General features: G+C 34.8%; 1 protein-coding gene across 31 annotated transcripts in view; it reads right to left on the reverse strand.

Annotated features, from left to right (window-relative positions):
- The window catches only part of HDAC9 (histone deacetylase 9), a 959772-nt gene that overhangs the window by 107476 nt on the left and 830091 nt on the right, over positions 1-22205 (reverse strand). The window contains exon 25 of one of the 31 annotated variants that reach the window (XR_013523929.1): positions 1170-1283. The exons of the other annotated variants lie outside the window; for them this stretch is intronic. The gene's annotated coding sequence lies outside the window, so the exon portion shown is untranslated. The remainder of the gene's footprint in view (positions 1-1169; positions 1284-22205) is intronic. 31 annotated transcript variants of the gene reach the window in all.

Genomic DNA, 22205 nt, shown 5'->3' on the forward strand with positions numbered 1-22205 from the left:
ATTTATTCAATTATTATTTCAGTGATGCAGTTCCCCTTGCCCTTGTCAATTGTTTCAGTTGTTCTTAGGCAATTTTATTAGAAATAAAATATTGTTAGAGGGTATTCTCAAAACTGCTTTATCTTCATTATATTGAAAATTCTACTCCAAACGAATCTTTGGGGAAATCTTTTTTACTGACATACTTTTCTTTCATAGTTTTGTTTCAAACACAGAGTTATTCCTGCCAAAGCTTCATTTTTCTCCTTCTTTTTTCGCTAAAAGCAATCTTCTGGAGCCTGTTCATTCCCCTACCCCTCCACAGATCTTACCATGATGACTCTCCTAAGGACACATTAGAGGGCTTTGCCCTAATCCATATTTTACTAAACAACCCCAGGAGTGAGAAAAATCTACACTGGGACTTGATTAAACGAATTCTTAAAGCCAATAAAATGTTTTCAAATTGTAAGAGAAAGTAGCATTAGTGCATTTTCCCAAGCAGGGCAGAAATTTCACTGTCACCCTTAAAGGAAGACAGTTTAAGATGGGGTATATTCTTCCTGAGATTCATTCTAGAGGCTTCAGCCTCCAGCAGCAATTGCCTGTGAGGGGAGCTTTATTGTATAGCACAGTGCAGTTGTGACTGCAAACTGTCTCCATACATTTCAGGGCAATTTTACGTGTAACATTTTCTCTGCCACTTTACAAGGTTATTGAAAGGGTAGAAGAAAATACAGTAGGTAAGGTCAAAGCGTGTGACTAAATTGAATCTGGCATAAAATAATAATATGACGTACCTTTGGGAGAAATAAAAAAGAAAGCTGCTTGTTAAATGCTGTCGAATAGAACTGTATATATGCAGATGCAAACATTTAAAAGATTAAATTAAAAATACTAGACTGATATATGCAAACAACTTTTATGATTAAATAAGATAGGTTATAAAAACAATCCAATTAGATGTTCAGGAAATGGTTAAAATGAACCAAGATGGTTGAAATATAGTTGGTTCATGGCCATATTTATACATGCTGAAATACCCATACTATACAATGAGGATAAGTGTAGCAATTATGTGGTTAATTTGGTCACTCTCCATAATCACAGAGATTCATTTGTTGGGGGTGGGATTCCCAACAGGCACTGGATTCTCCTAGTTGACTGGTAATAATAACAAACAGGCTTACCAGAAACAAACAGTTGTAAAGTCTTCACTATATTACGTGTTCAGTTGATGCAGTTGAAATATCAAACCTAGCTTTTCTTTTCCCTAATGTCAGCAATGTAGACAAATAACAGGCCTTTGGAAAAAAAAGATTTTTAAAAAAATTTTGAGATACGTTAATTCTATCCCAGCAGAGAGTCAAAGTATCACAGAAAAAATATATATTATTCATAGAATTTTGTGTGTGTCTGTGTGTGTGTGTTAGAGAGAGAGAGAAAAAGAGAGAGAGAGAGAGAGAAAGAGAGAGAGAGAGAGAGAGAAAGAGAGAGAGAGAGAGAGAGAGAGAGAGAGAGAGAGAGAGAGAGACTGATCTGTTGCAGTATTGGAGCCTTGGGAATTAACCATCTTTTTGGGAATCTCTGTAGTGTATTATTAGAAGATCATGATTAATGTCACAGGATTTAAGCAATCTTTGAAAAGAAGTCAAAATGTGCCACAAAAATTTACTTGATTGTGCCAGTGGGAATATTTCCTAACATTGTCCCAAACTTCAAAAACAGTATAAAGCAAGCAAATGGAGTAAGGGGCAGGGTCCATCCATTTCTTCCCAAGTATATTTAATCTGTTTAACAGAAAAATGTTGAGAAAGTTGCAGCTCTTCTTAGCATGAGAAAGGAGCATCCAGTGGTATCTATATACTAGACTATGTTGTTTTTCCCAGGTCAGGGGTGTTATTCGTATTTCTTATTGCTTTATGTCAGCAGTCTGTAACCCACATTGTAACTTTAAGATGTTATCTCTTGGCTGCTCAGAAAAACAGCCCATTATGTTTTTATGGTGGGCAGTTCTGAATCCTTAGGGAATTAGAAGATACTGGCTAAAGTTTGTGCCTCCCTGCTAGACTATCAAGGGGTCCAGGGGATCTTGTCCGGACTATGACTTTAAGCAAACACCTCTCTCATAATGGTATTCTCACACTGCCTTCTTGGCCATGGACTTCAAAAGCTGATTGCAGGGAGGGCCAGAAAGGCAATAACCCTTAATATAGCAGGACTAGCCTAGAGGGGACAGACAGGGCAAAGGTAAGGCGTCTCTGAGGTTGGCATTTGTGTGTTTAGCCACATGGGGTGATTAAGGGCCATCTGTTTTTCAGTTGGCTAACTCATCGTTTTCACACCATCCCAGGATCAAGTACATTTCATGCTTACTGGTGTCAGCACCCTAGAGCTTTCCCAATCCTAATGAAACATATTTGAAATTTATTTACCTTTGATTTCTAAATAATAATGGTATGCATAGGTGCATTAGTGTGTGTGCATGTATAGATTTGTTTTTGTAGACTTGAAATTTAGAGTATTACAATTAAAGCAAAATTCTGGTATGTATTCATACATCTTTTGGACAGGAAAAAAGCCCATGGAATGCTGTGCTGTTAGAAGTCTTTGTTTTGTTCTGAATATACTGTGTGACCAGTTTTTGTTTTAATTAGAGAAACTCTTTGTTTGAAATCCATATACAGAGAAATCCCTTTCCATTGTCTTTCTTTGTGTATATTATCAAGTATCTCAAAGAACACTTTATTTCAGAAAATGCACATTCTTAATTTGTAAGAATAGCAACTTGAATTTTTCTGTTAATATTTTCATACTCAAGACAATTTTTTTATATTACAGGTCACAGAGAGTATGCAGCTTATTAAAAGTCGGATGTGATTAGTGTGGATATCTGTCTTTATCCATACTACTAGGATTATATAACCCTAGTTATATAACAAATTACATTGATAATTTGTTAAGCAACAAATTACATTGAATAATTCAATGCTTATAGATTAATTTTTAAATACTGTATCATTAACTCGCTGTATTTACATCATTTTATAAGGTAAGTTAACCACATGTCTTCTAAAGAAATAATATACTATTAATTTTGACTGAACTAAATGAAATGATTAAAATCTGTAGATTTTGAATCTATAAAATTTTTGAAGTATGATTTATTTGATTCATAGTTAAACCTTGCTATTGGTAATCAGCAGTCTTCCATCATGTCACTATCTTTAACATTACCAAGCCTAAGGTGTCAGATTCTTCATTAATCTCAGAAAACTCAATAAAAAAGAAGACATCAAGTTCATGTTTAGGTATAGAAAGAGTAACTTTCAGGAAAAAAAAATAATCCTAGTACATCAGGTGAGTAAACTCACTACTACTAATTACTACTTACCATGTAGGAGCTCCCTTCAAATCTAAGCACCATAAGAAAAGTGCCCTCTACTGATAAGACACCCAAACAGCATTTTTATTAATAGGGATGATAATCTATTTTTCATCCAAAAGTTATGTTTTCAATCAGCCAAACCATAGCAAATATATCTTAAGATTAAAACATGTTTTTTCATTAACAACAATTTGCTCAGTGGAGATTCCAAAACCTAAGCCATATTTTGGAAACTTTCCCTATGCAGTAACTTCCTAACTCAGAAATCTTCATATCTTTTGGTAGTATAATCTTAACAGAATTTGAAAAACTATACACCTTCTTTCATCTTTTAAGGGGATGTCTAATATTTTTATGAGTATTTCCTAAAGGATATACTTTTAAGCATATTGTGTAAGTGATTTAAAAACATTTCCTCAAAATTGGATACAGCTGAGTCAATTTATGGAAAATATCCACTCTACAATAGGATTGGCAATCCCAGTCTTCTTTGTCACACAAATCAACTAAATCAGACTCACTTTTTTGCCAGAAAAAAAAGTCTTATCTTTTTTTTCCATTCAAATATTGTAAATGTAAATTCCAACATAAGTAGACTGATGATTGATGGATAGATAGGCAGATATGTACTTACTACAGATATATACATGAAGGTACACACCCTTTCTCTGAGTTTGTAACTTAGATAAAATCAGATACTGCCTCCCTCAGTACTTTTTAATAAACTCACAATATTTTGTCATCACAGGAAATGCCTTCAGAAGTAATGTGTTCTCTTAATTATTCTCCTTCACATACATCTAACACAATCAACACGAGGCCACTCATTAATTTTCTGAAAATACAATGTGCTTTTAGAATTAAAAAAAAAATTTATTTAACATTTTTTAGCTGTTCATTCCATTTGGCTAAGTACAACTCATCTTTTTATACCATATTAAAGTTACCCTGTCAGTGAGGATTTTCCCTAAGCCAAGTAAACTGATCTACTTCTTCATCTGTGTTCCCAAAGAGTATTATAAGTATTTTACAAATATATTGTCATAGTTGTGTATGTGTCTATCTTAATAGACCACGAATGCTTCCCATATGTTAAAAACTCAATAAATGTTTTAAAACAAGACAAATAAATCAATAAATGATTCAATAATTAAGAAATAATTCCACCAAGAAATGTCTAAAATGGTGCTTCACAAGGTCAGTAGCCGTGTATGACTTTATGATCCAGAGGAGATGATTAAAGAAATGTGTGAAACATATTTTACTATTTATGCACATACAAAAATGTATATCTTATTATTATTCTTTGTTCCTGAAGAGATTGACTCATAGATAACATTTTAAAAGTGACAGTAAAAAACTGTATCTAGAAAGATCAAACACAGATATGATATTTAAAAGCATTGGATTTGTGCATGGTTCCCTGATGGGAAAGACCCTTAGCTGAAATGGAATGACATTTTTTTTTAAGTAACCAAATTTTAAAAGACTATTAGATAGAGAAAATATAACATTTGTTTTATAATCACTTTAAAAATTTCATTATACTCATTCAACACATCTAATGAGCGGCAAATAAAATTTTTAAGTAGGGTCTAATTCTTATAATATTACGTAGAATATAATATTACGTAGAGAATATTATAGCCCATTATTCACTCTTTTACCCTTTTAGGTTGCCAAATCAAACAGTTAGGCCAGACCTTCTCCAGTAAAACATGGTTGAATTGATGTGACCTACGAATCTGATTATTAGATATTCTACAGATAAAGGTAGCAGAACAAACAGGAAGGATCAGAAACCTCTGCATAGCATCCTTTAAACAATTTTTAGTAAATTGTAACACTGCATTTTAGGAGTCAAATTATTTTTATTTATTATCTCTTAGCTATATTTTAAGAAAACAAAAGAAAAAGTTGTAAAGCCCTAGAGTTCTGACAAATCACAAATTCTCCAAAGTCTTTGTTTACATTTTCAGAAATTATTCAATAAGTCATCATTTGAAAGGCTTTATTACTTTGACCTCAAAAGTCATCTTTAGATCAGATGCACACATTTCCTAATCACAGTCTGTTACAAATAAATAGGTAGCACAATATCAATAAGCCACTTCTGAAAAATTCCATTATACAAGATTTTTTCAGCCATTATGTTTCCCAAATTTAATTTAAAAATGTTTTTCTATTTCTTTCGATTTACTATGTCTGAGAAATTCAAAGAAGTTATAGGTTGTTGTTTTAAACTAGAAAAAAATGAGCATCTGCATTTTCTAGACTTGAATACATATTGCTAAATCTTTTACATTGTAATTTTATGCAGAAGTTCAAAACACCTTCTTTTTCTGTGTTCATGTTTATGGTCTTAGGAATTGAGAATAAATTTTCCTCAACAGACAATTTAGAATTTATCTACCTTCATTATTTCTCTATAGATATTCACTGTAGTTTAAGTTTCAATGGTAGAATTTGCAGTTTGAAGGAACTGGGTCTGAGACAATGTTCTTGTTTCTCTAACAAGCCGGGTCCACACAAGTGGCATGGGACCTGATGTCACTATGATTAACGAAATGACTTTCACACAAAAAGAAAGACCTTTATACCTAAAAATAAAATCTTACAACACATTGTGAAAATTACCTAGTCTGGCATTGAGTTTTATTATGCTTTACGTTATTCATAAGGGACAAAGAAGACCATGCCCAAGAATGAAAAAGAAAACACTTAATGGGGTCTGGGCAGTTTTAACAGCGTAAGTGAAATACAACACCAAACAGGATGTCTCTCTTCCCTTTGAACTTGAGGCATTCCATGGACCCTAAGCTACTGAATTCTCTGGTTAGTTATGTGGTGCCAGACATTCAGTGGCACTTAATGAAGATAAGTTTCTACCTTGTGCTTTTAAAGGTAATGGTGAATGAATCCTGCCTGATCAAATTGAGCATTTCTTCAAAGTTAACTGTAAAGTTGGAAAAAGTGCAATTTGTCCCTTTTGTATATTTTTATGGTTGAATGCTAATAATCTTCAAATCAGTAAGCAAAAATACTTCCATATTTTTATCTTGAGCATAAATATAAAAATCTATTTTTGAAACATAAATAAGACTCTAATGGAAAATAAAATTTACATTTAAACATCAACAGATCGTATTTCATAAAATAGTTTCTTCTTTCCTAAATTACACTTGGATTTAGTGTACATTAGGAAAAGTATCTTCTTCTTGTTTCCTTTCTGCATTAATGAAAACTGTGCCTTGTTGTTTTTGATTTTTAAATTTCAGCATTAACTGAAAGTATCTTGTCAAAAACTTTCTTCTTTCATAAAGAGATAATGCCCATATTCACAGTAGGCGTACACTCACCTAATAAGAATTCAAAGTGACTCACTTCATGACCTGATCTTTACAATAGGATTTGGTGACTTTTGTGATCATGCTCCATCCTTTTGATCAACAAAAATCAGAACTCTTTCATACTATCAATTCCAAGCATCCTCCTTTCTTCATATCACTTTCTATCTTCTCAATTTACTCTCTTTACTCCCATACTGCAACATTTCTATGATCTACCATCCACTGATCCTACCAACTTTTCATTTCTCTTATCATACTCATTGTCTCACTTGGCATTTAAGCCAGTTTAAAATTCTTAGTACATCAGACAATCACTTGGCTCATTCACTCTATCTCAATTCTGGCTGCATCCAGCTCCCTGCCTAGTGGAGCCTGAATTCTATTGAATGTAGCTGGTGAAATGGTATCATTATTTGACATAGTTATTCTGACTGGTCTCACTTTAAAGCAATATATGTGAAATTTACATGAGCCCTTAAAGTTGTTCTAGGCCATTTTCCCCTGGTAGATTCCCTTTCTAACTCCTGTAGATTACTATGCCATATCTTCTCTCATGTTTTCAAACCTCCAAAATGTTCTTGATTAAAGGAGAGAACTGGAGGAGAGATATTGTAGACTGCACATATGGACTATTATCTACTTAAATCCCTGTGTATAGAGTATATGTACAGTCTACAATTTCTCTCCTCCAATTCTCTCTTCTCATCAGGCTTTTAACTCATCAAACTCCTTACCTTCTATAGGTCAGAAGTGGCCTGCGTGTTACCGAATCTAGCGGTCAGTTTTCATCTTACTTGACCCCTTAACATTTGATAGAGCTAATGCTGTGCTCCTCTTTGAATGGCTTGCCTCAAATGGGCCATAGGACTGCACACTCTGCCAGTGAAAATCAATCAGGCTTCATCTGGCCCCACCTCATGGCTCCAATGTCATAATGTTAGAGTGTCCCAAGCCACAGTCTTTATATCTCTTTTCTGACTACATTTGTTCCCTAGGTGATCTCATCTGGGAAAAAGGGTTTCAATACCATCTATATGCTGATGACAACTAAATTTAACTCTCAGCTTAAACCTGCTTCCACATCTTTCCTCTCTGGTTCCCAGATCCAAAACCCTGAAGTCATCCTTTACTCCGTTCCCACCTTCTGATCACCCAATCCAGTCTGCAACCAAATCCAGTTCACTTACCTTTAAAATAAATGAAACCGTGACTACTTGCCACACTTCTATCACCCTGTTTTCTTGATCATTCTGTCTCACACTTGCCCCCTCTTCCTTGAGCACTGCGGGCTTGGTTCTGCCTCAGGGCTTTTGCCCTTTCTGTTCCCCGGGGCCTACAATCCTCCTCCCTACTAAGATAGTTTCAAAGTTTGCTCCTTCATCACCTTTGGCTCTTCCAGCAAACATCGTTTATGAGTGAGACCATCTCTGATCACCGATTTAAATATCACAAACCTTCTGTGTCTTAGCATAACCTAACTCTTTCCCTGCTTTAATTTTATTAAAGAACTCCTAATGTACTCTGATTGCTTATTTATTTTGCTTAGGCTTTAACCACTAGACAATGCTCCCCAAAAAAACTTTCAGTGATGATGCAAATATTCTGTATCTGTAATGTCCAATGTGGAAATGCTAACTGTGAACGGCTATTGGGCACTTGAGATATATAGTTTCATTAATCTAAGTTAAAATTAAATAAGCACATATGGCCAGGGAGCACCATTTTAGACAGTACAGTTTAAATGTAAGCCACATGTGAACAAGGAGTTTTGACTTCTTCAGGCTGATGTAGCTCCAGCACTAGGTGCCTGATGTATACCTGTGAATTGAATTAGTCACTTTCATATCTTTCTGGTTTCATTTCTCTAGTTGAATATTGCCCCAGGCCATGGTATTTGGTTGATAAAGGAAGCATAGGTTATGTTATGTCCTTTCATGCTGCTGCCCCTTCTGTAAAACACAAACTTCACAACTCCAGGTTGTGACCCTGAGTAACCTGGTTTTGCAGATCACCCAGCCATTTAGAGTCTACAGCTTTCTCTCTGCTTTTTGACACCGCTATGCCTATCAATATGAAAAGGAAGTTAAGAATAGAATGAGAAAGCTCTAGATATAAAAGCATTTACATGTCTGTTGTTATCACTGCTATAATGACAAAAGTACTTAGGGTTCTTTTTGTTTGTTTAAAGCCTGTTACCTACTTAAAACCCTGTGTAAGCTCTCAACACAGATTCAGAAGAAAAGCCAAATATAAGAAGCAATAAGTACCAACCTGGGAAGAAAAAAAAAAGATCTGACATAAACTCAAGCTCCTTAAACTCCATATTAATTATCATTAGAATACAAATCACATATCTCTATCAAGAAAAATGTTTCATCAATCTTACAAGGGGTAGATTTAATTGCACTGTATGTCTGGGACAAAAACAAATATGCCTTCCCGAGGCTTCAGAATTTATTTCTGGGCATAATTCTCCTTTTCCCACTTTGTATGGCTTTGTAAAAAGTATCTTTTAATAAAGCATCATAAGAGAATAGATACACAGGACCCAAATTTACCTTTTTCAGTCGTTGCAGGGCAGGGCTCAAATCCTCATGGTGGATTTGAGTTTATGCTCTCTATAAACAATATGACCTTCCAGGAGAGAAGAAAGAACAGCCAAAAGGACAGAGATGGAGAGAGACTGCCTCTTTTTGTTTTCAAGGTCAATTTCTGATATAATTGTAGACAGAAAATATATTCCACTAGCTCTGATGCGGGATCACTTGTGAATTCCATCTCTACCTTTCATAAATTTGACCGTTTCTTATACTTTTTATGCTTTAGTTTCCTCATCTATAAAATGGGGATCATAGTGATAATATTTATCTTATAACATTATTAAAAAGGTTAAATAGTAAATGCCATGTGCTTACTATTGATTATAAATATATTTTAAATATTTGCAGCTCTTAATGTTCTAGACAGAGAATTTTAAACCATTATATGAGTTGGTTCACATACTCATTTTCCAGATGAGGAATGAAGACATCAATTCTTTAAATAGATAACTTTGTGTCTGTAGAACACAGGTCTCCGATTTTCTAGTCTGTGTTTCTTCTAGGAAACTTCTTGAAAGCTCATTATTTCCCCTCATTCTTTTTTTCATTCTTTTCTTGATGGTTCCATGGGAGTAAATGAAGTAATCAAAGCTTGGAGGTAAGTGGTAACTGTGCCTTTGGTTTCAAGTAAAAAATTGCTGATTTTACTCTCCAAGATTTTTTTTTAACCTACATGGGTTCCATCAAATATATAAGTTGGAACTAATCAAATCGATCACTCCCAGAGGGAATGAATCCCTTCATACAAAGACCTGCCAGGCTGTTTGACACTAGTGTCTCTGTTCTATGTGGAAGGTGGGCCTAGGTCTGACCTTAAATAGATGTGGATAGTGTAGGACTTTTCAAGTTCCAAGTTGCTAAAACTTCCCAACCTTTGGTGATCTACTGGGATGGAAAGTTGATTGCATCTGACTTTCCTCTTGCTAAATATTTGAACACCACCCTCTGGAGGCAGACACACAAGGAGCTAGGGTTCTAAGTACCCTGGAAAGAATAAGGAGCCAGAGTTACCAACATCCTCAGGCTATTACTCTGGCCTTGTACTTACTAACTATTAAGCCTGGTACTCAATGATTTAGTTTTCAAGTGCCTGCAGTGGTATCTTCCTAATTGCTGATCTCATTTTGCACCCAAGTGCCACACAGTCCCCTGGAGACTACTGAGTTAAACAACAGGAAAAGTTCCAGTAACCATCAGAATCCTTAGCAAAATGCAGCTCTTAAAGCAGACGACCTCCTGGAACCATCCCAAGTAGTCTGACACTCCTAGGCACTTCATGTGCCTGTCAGTTACTGAAATTAGCTACATTTCATAAATGATTACCTCTGCTGGCTACTTGGGCGATAAAGTGATTTTAGGGACTCACTTTATTTAGTTGATAACCCTAAGGCAAGAAGGAAATATTGTGCATAAGGACAGTGCTATAGGGAGAAATCTTTGACTAAAGAGTAACAACATCTGAGAAAACAGTTTATAGTAGATCCAGAAAACTGCAAACAAATGAACAGAACTGACAACTCATTTTGAATCTGAGATAAGCAATCCTAAATGAGACAGCTGGATTTTATATAGCACACAAACATGTGCTATGAAACCCAGATCAGAGAGCCTCGCCAAAATATCCTAGACTGTTGGAGTTCAGTACACGTCAGCCAAGTAAGTTAAATCCTGAGTATACCACCTTGGTCTAATTGTCTGGTCTCACTGGGCTTACCTTTGTTTTTTCATCACTAGCTCCACCTATCCTTTCACCTATTTTTCACTTTCACTTAAAGTTTATATTATAGTACCATCAAAGGTAAGTTTCTATGTCACAGCCCCAAAATAAATATGAATACTTCTTATGTTATACTGCAGTGGATTTCCTTACCATTTAGTTTAAAAATCTGCTTTTCAAAAGGTAGTCAACCACAATGAATGTGGTATAATTCTGATCATCAAAGAAATGTTCCTTCTGTTTTATTCCTTGTATTTATCTTGAGCATCATGAAGTCTTCTTTCTCAAATATGAAAATCTTTGAAAAGTTTATGGAAATGCTTACTAAATGAAGAAGTTTGCTAAATGTCCCAAATATTATGAAACCTGTACTATCTATATGTGCCTGGCTAGCAAGACTGACTCCTTGTTATATAGAAGTCTGGGAAGGTCATCCTACAGGCAGATTTCCAAAACTCTCCAAAACAGATCTCCAAAACGCTATGACCCATATATTTTTTTTTTGAGACAGAGTCTTGCTCCGTTGCCAGGCGCCAGGCACCAGGCACCAGGCGCCAGGCTGGAGTGGAGTGGCGCAATCTAGGCTCACTGCAACCTCTGCCTCCCAGGTTCAAGCAATTCTCGTGCCTCGGCCTCCCAAGTAGCTGGGACTACAGGCACACGCCACCATGCCCAGCTAATTTTTGTATTTTTAGTTGGCCAGGATGGTCTCAGTCTCTTGACCCTGTGATTGGCCCACCTCGGCCTCCCAAAAGTGTTGGAATTACAGGCATGAGCCACCGTGGCCAGTGCCCGGCCTATGACTCATATTATAGACTTTTGGTGGATGCTTATTACAGCAGTTTTCATCTGTTAGGTAGTTTGAAGCATTTAAAAGTCAGATAATTATACACTGTTATCAAAACACAGATCTAAAACTGTTCAACTCTGATGCATAAGAGCAATATGCTATGCAGGCATTAAATGTGCCATAATCCAGAGCTCTTTTGAGACACATGAACATGATAAGACTATCTAATATTGGCTAACATTTGTTGAATGCTTACTAAATGTCAGGCTTTAGGTTGAAACATTTAAATTGTTGTATTTAATCTTCATCAATCTATAAGATAGATAGTCCTATTTGCATATAAGGAAATTAAGGCCCACTAAAAGGAGAAGTCAGTAGCCCAAGATCACTCATTTAGAAAAGTGGCAGTGGCCAGGGGCGATGGTTCATGCCTATAATCCTAACACTTTGGAAGGCTAAGACAAGAGGCTTGCTTGAGCATAGGAGTTCAAGACCAGCCTGGGCAACATAGCAAGATCCCATCTCTAAAAAAAGAAAAAATTAAAGAAAAATGAGTTGGACCTGGTGGCACAGGCCTCTAGTCCTAGCTACTCAGAAGGCTGAGGTGGGAGAATCACTCGAGCCCAGGAGGTAAAGGCTGCAATGACTCATAATTGCACCACTGCACTTCAGCCTGGGTAACAGAGCAAGACGCTATCTCAACAACAACAAAACAAAAAAGAAAAGTGGCAGAGCCATGTGTTTGTCCTATAAAGGTATATACATGGCAGAGCTTACTTTTTAAAACTACTGCCAAGTACTGGTCTGGCAGGCTGATCATTGTTTCCTTTTCTTTCTTTTATGGCAATAAGATTAATATAACATGGATGCTTACTATGAAACATATCTTGAATAAACACCCATGCACCAAACTTTTTAAGTAAAAGTAAAGAGATTGACTTTAAATATATTTTTAAATAGGCAATTTGATTTTTTTAAAAAAAATCACTACATATATAAAAGTCAATAAATATCTTTGGAGCCTAGACAATGGCTGAGGTGATATTTTACCCCCCGGGTAAATTTACACATGGTAGCTAACAACACACAATAACCTCAGTGGGGTTAGGGAAAGTGATGAAGGATGATGGGGGGTAGGTACACTGGTCAGGAAAATTGACCAGAGAAGGTGATATCTGAGCTGAGAAGATAACCAGGTTACAACTGAAGAAGAGCTCATTTGAACAGGATCATTTCATGCAAAAACCCTGATGTGAACCTGGTCTGTTGAAGAGACAGAAAGATTTTCCAGGCTGCAGAACAGGAAAAAAACAAAAAACAAAAAACAAAAAGGATGACAGAGGACAATAGGGTAGGGTAGAAAATGTATAGACATCACATGTGGTAAGAAGTGTACATTAATTATTGTAGTTGCAGGAAAAGAATATAAAGCAGAGAAATGATCTGCTACAGATAGTCAATTGTTTGGTAAAATAATTTCTGAAATAGGTAATTTCTCTGGTTTATAGATAAATTTCACCAAGGCAGAGAAAAGTGGGAAACAGCATGGAATAAAGACCTTATCTATAGACTCTATTGTTACATATGAGTAGACAGAGTCATTCCTGAAAAACCATTGAACATTACAAAAGCATGCAGCAAAGTCAGTATTTACAAAATTCATATTTATAAACCTAGGCATTTGTTTCCCTTCTATCATTAAAATAAATACATATTTTACAAAGGTGACTCATTTAGATGAAAAAGAGACACACATTAAAAATGTAAAGAGATAATAGGAGGAGAGAAAAAATAGTTTCTAATCTGGCTAGATCCACACAATTTCTTATGGAACAAGCTGATACTAAGATCTGGGGATAGTGTGAAGGTGGGAGGTAGGGTAAGGGCATTTCTTTAAAAGAAGTTTTGCATTTTAAAAACAACTTGGACGAAAATTATACATCTCTATTATGTCACTTTTCATATTGTTTACTGAAAATGTATCAAATTCTGAGATCCAGTGAAAGGTCATTTCTATAGAGCTTCGTCTATTAATACTCACAGATCAGGCAGAATTTACGGCACTCTACTGAGTAACAATTAGGTTACTTGGGACAAGACAAAAGAGAGAGTTCATAAAACTTACTCTTGGTCTGAAACTACATGGGAGAAATATTGGGTAAAGAAGCCTAAATATCTATCACTATGAGGAATCCTAAGAGCTGGTGGTATGAGAACCACTGCAACTCCTGATGAGTTATCTGTGGTCATGAATCTCAATGTTGCATGGGACAGGTTGGAAAGTGATTAGGAAGAGGAAGAAAATATATGTGGAACCCCAGCTACTTCCTATAAAAAATCAACAAAAATAACTAAATATTTCAAGTGTTTTTTGAAACATAAAATTCTTAATTATGTTAAACACTTAAAAATAACTAAAAAACTTAGGATTAATTTTCATGTAAGATTGCAAATGTACTTTGACATATGAATTCTGACCCTAGCTTATGAAAACAGTATCTGTAGATTTAATGGAGATAATATCATTTATACCTCATTATATGTAGAGCGTCACATTTTGCAAAGCATTTTATTCAGGTCTATTACCTCATTTGATTCTCACAGTGCCCCTATATTTAGCAAAAGCAGGCATAATCTGTACTATTTCTGTTAGAAAAATAAGAACATCAAGACACAAGAAAAATAAGTGTAGCCAATTAGACCCAAACTGGAGATCAACCAACCCCAAATCCTGTTTCCTTTTGTTCAATCCACTAGCCCAGTGGTTCTCAAAGAGTGGTCCCTAGACCAGGAGTATCAGCATCACCTGAGAACTAGTTGGAAATGCCAATTGCAATCTCCACTCCAGACCTACTAAATCAGAAATTCTGGGAATGGGGCCCAGCATGCCTCCAGGTGATTTTGATGCCTGTAGTAGTCTACAGTGACTCTCCAGCCCACAACAGTAGTGTGAGAACTTTCTATAGAGGGAAGCTGCAAATCCATGCCCCATGATTTCCTTGATTACATCAACAGCCACATGCACGTTAGTAGATGATTTTTGGTCACATGACAGTCCGTACACTTACACTGCTGGCACTGGGTCATGACATTACTTAACTAAGGATTTGACTAAATGATTCTTTTTTGTATTGATTTGATTTCTAAAATTAATCATAAACCAATTATATCATCATAATAAAGAGTAAAAATCTATGATTATAGAGATGTCAGGCCAAGGAAGAACCATTTTTGTCTGAGCTCAAAGCCCACTTACAGTAAGAGAACCAACTATTATTTAAAATTTGTCCTTAGCAATATTTTCTGTTTGTTTTATTATTTTAATTTTTGCTTCTTTGGGATTCTATTCAATCACTGAAGTCTGTAAAAAATATAAAATTAATATCTAAGCTATAATTTTAGGATGGCCATTGGCTGGGATTTTACAAATATCTCAAAGAGTAGAATAATTATTTTTAATTGAATCAATTAAGATGAATCAAAAGATGCCATCAATTGTGGCACAAAGAAATGTAACCATTATTTTATATATCACTATGAAAAACAAAAATCAGTGCCAATCTCATGATGAAATAATATCAAGTGTGAGAGACTTTCCAATTTCAGATATGCCAAAATATGAAAAAGTATATCTTAGTATTAATGGAATACAGTACACATTAGTTGCAGCTGGCATTTTTTTTCTGGGACAAACTCTGCTTACATATTTTCTTTTCATAGGCAATGTTGATCTGGCCCCAGTTATGGTACAGTTATAGTAACTTTTTTTCTTCAAAGTTAAGCAGTAGTCATCCTAGCCTAAAGATTGTTTCATGACATCAGTAAATAAATACTGCAGGTGGAAAATATTCTTCTACAATTTGGCATCTGAGTTATCATGTGGTATGAAGAAATAGGCAATTGAGCAACAAAGTTAATGCAGAGTAATAGTGAAACAAGGAGCACTCCTTCATTTGCATAAATCTTTTGGTTGTAATTTAAAAATAAAAACATTCTCAAATTTGTATTTGTATATCCTGACATATTTGCCTTCTTAATTAGCCATGTTGCTTTTTTATGTTAGCTGTTAAATATATGTAAATATCTTGCATAAATGTCTTGGAAATTCACTTCCCTCATCACGGCAGAAAGCCGTGTACTTGCTTGAGAACATAACAGAGACGTATTGGTTTGCAGAAATTTTGAGTCAAAGAGTAAGTCCTTGACTGGTTCTTGTGCAAAATGCTCCATGAAAACTAGGAAGCATGGTCTGTAAACTGCTAATTTATTATAAAGCTTACTGTTTTGACCTGGAAAATTTTAATAAAATAAAAAAGTCATTGGTGGAAAAATTTAAAAAAATATATTTTCACAATTCAGAATAAGCTTTTATAGTAATTAAAAAGTGTGTACATATTTGAGATATTTTTAATAATCCATTAAACCTCCTGAAAATAAATGAAGGTGGAAGTCCGGAGACACGAGATCAGGTTATAGTTTTGTTATTTTTCATCTCTGCGACTTAAGCATATTACTTAATTTTTCTGTTACTTATAAAATTAGAAATTTAAATGATTGTAAAATTTTGTAATGATTTCAAAGGGATAAGAAAACCTTAAAAAACAATATTAATACAAAAATACAAAAAGGTGCTATGTATACATTATCTCATTTAATCATAAAAACAACATGTGATGGTGTAGAGAAGCACTGAGGCATAGTGCCACAGAGCAGAGCACTAAGTGCATACTAAACATTCAACAACACTGGCAGGTATTATCATTCTATCATCAATAATAACAACAGAGCCAGGATGAAATTAATGTTCCCTTTTCAGTCAAGAAAATAAGAGGTTGGGTGACATTCCTGTGATAATTCTGATGGCCCAGGCCAGAATTATGACTTTTTCTGCTGGTCAAGCAGGTTGTGCTTTCACACTTATGACCACAGTGCCCTCCACAGTCCTTGATAACTTAACCAAGCAGATTGTTTTGAGTAGAAAGCATCTTTCCTATTTAAGATGTAATTCCCAAAGTATTGCTTGAAAATACCTCAAAATGATATTTTACATACCTACCACATGACTTCTGGCCTGCTTTCCCCCTAAAGTTTGGATTAAACTTGAAGAATATCAGTATACAAAACCACTTTTCTCCCAATTTTAACTGGAACCAAAGAGGTGTGATATACAGAGTATAAAACAGTAAAGAGAGGAGATTTGTTGTGTGGGTATGTACCTGTGTATTAAGACACATGGATATAGGCTGGAGTCTGAGGAATAGGTAAGGAAAGTTGACAACATTCTTTCCTTCTTTTGCTGTCTCCCTTCATATTTCCAAGTGCTACATACTAAAAAAGAAACAGAAGCCCAAACTCACTAAAAACATTAGCCTAAGGTAACTTGAACACACATACAGAAGGAGACTTGTAAAAGGATGTTCTCTTGAACATTGTTTATAATAGTAACTATAGCCACAGATATTTTCCCCTGTGTTTTCTTCTATTGATGTTACAATTTCAGGTCTTACACATAAATCTTTACTCCATTTTGAGTTGATTTTTTTTTAACATGGTATAAGACAAGGTTCTAATTGTACTCTTCTGCATTTGTATATCTAGTTTTCCCAGCTCCAGTTATCAAAGACTGTCTTTTCCTCAAGGAGTGTTCTTGCCATCTTCATTAAAAATCAATTGACCATAGTGTGTGGATTTATTTCTGGGACTTCTGTTCTGTTCCATTGGCCTATGTGTTTGTTTTTATGACAAAGTCATGCTTTTATGATTACTATAGTTTTCTAGTAACTATTAACATTGGGAAATATGGTACCTCCAGCTTCGTGCTTTTTGATCAAGATTGCATAGGCTCCTCGGGGTCTTTCATGGTTCCACACAAATTTTAGGATTGATTTTGCTATTTCTGTGAAAAATGTCATTGGGACTTTGATAGAGATTAAACTGAATCTGAAGATCACTTTGGGTAGTATGTAGACTTTAACATGTTAATTCTTCCAATTTATGAACAGGGGATATCTCTCCGTTTACTTTCATCTTCTTCAATTTCTTTCATCAACATTCTACAGTTTTCAGTGTGAATATCTTTCACCTCCTTGGATAAATGTATTCCTAACATTTTTGCATTTTTTCCCTTTTGTAGCTATTACACATGGGATGATTTCCTTAATCATTTTTCAGATAGGTCATTGTTAGTATACAGAAATGCTATTGATTTTGTATGTTAATATTATATCCCTCAAGTTTACTGTATTCAGTTATTGGTTTTACTGGGTTTTTCTTTTTGTTGTTGTTGTTTTTTTTTTTTTTTTTGCTGGAGTCTTTTAAATTTTCTCTATATAAAATGATGTCATTTGGAAATGAGACAGTTTAACTTCTTCCTTTCCCATTTGGATGCCCTTCATTTCTTTTTCTTGTCTAACTTCTTTGGGTAGAACTTGCATTAGTATGTTGAATAGAAGTGGCAAGAGTCAGCAACCTTATCTTGTTCCTAATCTCAGGAAAAACCTTTTATTTTTTCACTATTGAGTAAGATGTATTTATTGCCTTATCATATGTGGCTTTAACTGTGTTGAGGTACATTCTTTCTGTACCTAATTGAGAATTTCTATTATAATATGACATTGAATTTGTCTAATGCCGTTCCTGCATCTATCAAAGTAATCACATAGTTTTTGTCCTTCTTACTGTTAATCAGATATAACACATTTCTGGATTTGCTTATGTTGAATCATCTTTGCATCCCATGGATAAATTCTGCTTGATCATGGTGAATGACCCTTTTAATGTGCTTTGAATTTGCCTTGGTAGTATTTCGTTGAGAAGTCTTTTTCTGATTCTTACATGTGTTTCAGATACTTAACTGTAAAATTGTAGTCATTTGCTAAAAAAAAAAAGTATCACTGGATTATTTATTCTGCATTGGTATCTTCATAATGTCAAGAGCAGAACAGATCTCAATATACCATGACAAAATGCACAGTTTTTAGGCAGGCAAGGACTGAAGTATCTTCAACACAAAATAATAATGCTTTATTTTCTTTTAAAAACATTTCCACTTTTTCAGTTGTCTCTGGATTTATTATAAAGTAGGAAGGCAGGAACTTATTTTGCTAAACTGACTTTTAATTAAATGGACAATACACTTACTATTTACCTAAAGTCCTGCATTATTTTCAAAGATGGCTGCCCATCCTCCTTCCATTTTCTTGAAATAGGAGTCTAAAATACCTTCAAACAAGGTACAAAATTGATGTTGTACATTTTGTGCTGAAATATATCATCCAAACACCCAGACTTTTGCTGAATGTTTAGAATTGTTGAAATGATATGAATAATAAAATTCAAAACTATTAATTCATAATACTTAATCATTTATTATATAAGTTATAGGTAAAATTATTATCTCCCTCCCCCACCCATTTTTTTGACTGATTAGGAAACTAATTGATTACAAAATTAGTAAGAAACACAGTTGAGATCTGAACATGTATCTTCTGATGCTAAAATTAGCTATTGTTCACTTTCCTTTAATTTTCACTCTTTATTTCAAATTTAATAATTAAAGGATTCTATCAGCTCCCATTGTCCTGCTTTTCTGAGTAGAGATTGAGTTTCTCACTGATTAGATTCAAGCATATGTTAACAGCTGGGTCTCAGCCCCACTGTTATAAGGAAACCATGACTTCCCTGTTTAATACTTGTATTCTTTTCAGTACAATTCTTATTAAAGGGAAATACTAAGCAAGTGTCCATTGTCAGAAGCAGTTTTCAGAAAAACAAGGTTTTCTTAATTAAAATATTATAGGAAACAGGAATATGTGATTCAAAACTCAGAAAGAAATGGTAACGATAGGGAGGATAGCAATGGCAAAAAAGAAAAAAAAATTAGGAACTATTTCTAGTAACATCGAATATAGTGGAAGAAATCATCTGACTTACTTAAAAAAGTCACGGGTTCTTTATAGCTTTACTCATTTTAAAAAATGCTATTTAGACTATGTTCTAGGCACTTGCCCAGTTTTGGAAACACAGTACAGAAGCGTATGAAAGAGGTTCATCTGACAGTAGCTAGATGAGACAATACTTTGAAGAATCAATGCTGCATGGCATTCCCATGTTCACCCTAATCTAAAAGAACTGAAGCACTTCAAGTTTAAGGTTGATCCTCCATGAACTGGTATCTGCTGGGTAGGTGGCTTCTAGACACTCCTTTTCTCCATACTTGTTTGTTGTGGCCTGAAATGCCATTAAGAGAAGACAAGGCATTGAGTCCCTGATTATAGATAAGTAATAAAAGATGGAACTGCTAAACAAAACTGCTACATTCTGAATAGTTACGGAACTATTATAACCATAACATTAGCTGAAATACACTTACATTTAAGGAGGATAATCAGGTAATTAATGAAGCATTCAAGTAAATATAGTCAGGTTTGTTATAGATTTTGATAATGTGGAAAAAATTAGAAACTTAGGAAAGTCATGGACATTTTAAGATAGATATAGAGTCATTAGTGAAAAAGGACAAGAAAAAAAAAGCAGTTAACTTCACCAAAACATACTTAGTTCTGGCTCAATCTATATTCAACTTTGTAGACACAAGAAATGTATAAGAGGAGGGTATTTAAGCTATATACACATATATGACCTTTTGTTGAGTATCTGCAGTTTGATGAGGCATGAATATACATTGAGAAGAGAGTATCTTAGAATCCACACAGATTGTAATCTAGGCTATCTAAAAAAGTTCACATGTCTCATAGACAAGGAAACTAATTTATCTTACCATCTTTAATAACTGATGTTAAAACCAAAGTATTTATTCAGAATTCTTAGATAAAACTTCATGAGGCACCTGGGATAAAGCATGTACATTCATTCATTGTTAGCTAATGATGTAGACAAAGCCTTGTGTATTTATCAAAGTTTGTTCATTGGATTAGTATTCAATTTTTCAGAGACTTATTTTTGTATCATTGACTGTCTAATCAAAGAATCTTTGTACTTCCCCACAAATAACTCACTGTTAAGTCTAAATTTATTTATACATGCATATTCCCCCAAATTGTGCTTTTTCATTGTTCGACAGGCACTCGGTAGGAGAAAGAGAATGAGAAGATTACTAAAAATAAGTAAAATTTTTATTAAAAAAGATGGTAATTCAAGACTCTAAGGCTTGTTATTTGATTTTCCCCTAGCAAGTATTAGCTATTTTTTTAATCACTTAATATATATATTTTTTAACTTTTAGGTTTGAGGGTATATGTGAAGCTTTGTTACATAGGTAAATTCATGTCACAGGGGTTTATTGTACAGATTATTTCATCACCCAGGAATTAAACCCAATAGTTATCCTTTAAGCTCCTTTTCCTCCTCCCACCCTCCTCCCTCAAGTAGACCCCAGTATCTGTTGTTTTCTTCTTTGTGTTCAGAATTTCATCATTTAGCTCCCACTTGAAAGTGAGAATGCAGAGTATTTGGTTTTCCATTCTAGCATTAGTTTGCAGAGGATAATAGCCTCCAGCTCCATCCATGATTCCACAAAAGAAATGAGTTTTTTTTTATGGCTGCATAGTATTCCAAGATGTATATGTACCATATTTTCTTTGTCTAGTCAGCACTTAGGTTGATTCCATGTCATTGCTACTGTGAATAGTGCTGCAGTGAACATTTGCAAGCATGTGTCTTTATGGTAGAATGATTTATATTTCTATAGGTATATACTCAGTAATGTGACTGCTGGGTCAAATGGTAGTTCTACTTTTAGCTCTTTGAGGAATTGCCATACTGCTTTCCACAATGGCTGAACTAATTTTACACTCCCACCAACAGAGTATAAGTGTTCCTTTTTCTCCGCAACCTCGCCAGCATCTCCCATTCTGCAGGCTGTCTGTTAACTCTGTTTATAGTTTCTTTTGCTGTGCAGAGGCTGTTTGGCTTAATAAGATCTCATTTGTCAATTTTTGCTTTTGTGGGAATTGCTTTTGTGTCTTTGTCATGAAATCTTTGCCAATTCCTATGTCCAGGATGGTATTACCTAAGGTGTCTTCTAGGGTTTTTATAGTTCTGGGTTTTACATTTAGGTCTTTAACCCATTTCAAGTTGATTTTTGCATACGGTGTAAGAAAGGGGACCAGCTTCAGTTTTCTGCATATGGCTAGCCAGTTATCTCAGTGCTATTTATTGAATAGGGAGTCTTTCCCCTATTGCTTGTTTCTGGCAGTTGTGTCAAAGATCAAGTAGTCATAGGTGTAGGGCCTTATTTCTGGACTGCCTATTCTCTTCCATTAGTCTATGCGCCTGTTTTTGTTCCAGTACCATGCTGTTTTGGCTACGGTAGCTCTGTAGTATAGTTTGCAGTTGGGTAACATGTTATCTCCACCTTTGC

The sequence above is a fragment of the Callithrix jacchus genome, chromosome 11, assembly GCF_049354715.1.
Source record: "Callithrix jacchus isolate 240 chromosome 11, calJac240_pri, whole genome shotgun sequence".
Lineage (NCBI taxonomy): Eukaryota > Metazoa > Chordata > Mammalia > Primates > Cebidae > Callithrix > Callithrix jacchus.